This window comes from Penaeus monodon, chromosome 33 (genome assembly GCF_015228065.2).
Source record: "Penaeus monodon isolate SGIC_2016 chromosome 33, NSTDA_Pmon_1, whole genome shotgun sequence".
NCBI classification, from domain to species: Eukaryota; Metazoa; Arthropoda; class Malacostraca; order Decapoda; family Penaeidae; genus Penaeus; species Penaeus monodon.
Window position 1 is genome coordinate 9,031,354 of NC_051418.1, and position 794 is coordinate 9,032,147.

The 794-nt window shown below is 40.6% G+C and overlaps 1 protein-coding gene across 1 annotated transcript in view; it reads left to right on the forward strand.

Moving 5' to 3' along the window:
• LOC119594234 (integrin alpha-PS2-like) overlaps positions 1 to 794 on the forward strand; it is a 126,991-nt gene that overhangs the window by 64,239 nt on the left and 61,958 nt on the right. The window lies entirely within an intron of this gene.

Sequence of the window (794 nt, forward strand, 5' to 3'; positions counted from 1 at the left end):
TTGCTATTTCGAGTATCGGTGCTTGATGTTGGTTCTTGACCTTGCGTTGTTGACCTTGCATTTGATACAGGTGTTGCAAGATAATCGAGCCGTTCGAGGGTAGTTAGCTGGATTTTGCCTTCTTTTATCTTGGCCTTCCTGTGGTCTGTGTTTTTGTTGTTTTTTTCATTTTCTTTATGGTCTGTGTTATTTTCATTATGATATTCTCTTTAACTTCATAGTTTACCTTCTGTTTTTTTCTTTTTCTTTTTTTACCTTCTATTTCTCTTTTTCATCATGATATTCTCTTTAACTTCATAGTTTGCCTTTTTTTTTATCATACCCCTCTTTCTCACACTTCAAAACCTCGCCTTCCTCTCTATCTTATCCTTTCTCCCTTCTTACTTTCTCTCTCCATTTACACTCCTCATATCGCCCATTCCTCATCTCCATTCTTCTATCCGTTCTCTCATATCCTTCCATCTCGCTCTTTTACCCATCCTTCCTATCCTTTTCTCTCACGCAACTCTCTCTCGCTCGTCGACCCTTTACCCGAATCCCAGCTTATGAAGGTCGTCCAGTCACCTCTTTATAACACTACGTCGTACCTTCATCTCGCTGCCGGGTCGTCATAGGGGGAGAGGTCAGGAGTTGGCAGTGGTCGTAGAAGTCGTTGAGGGGATTAGTCTTCAAAATGTACATTGATAAGTACAGGTAGAAGCATCAGTTAAGATGAAGAAAAAATTAAGGGGTACAGGCAATATAGTAAAATCATGTGCTGAACATTTAGAACGCGAGTTAATGGTCGCTGTTCG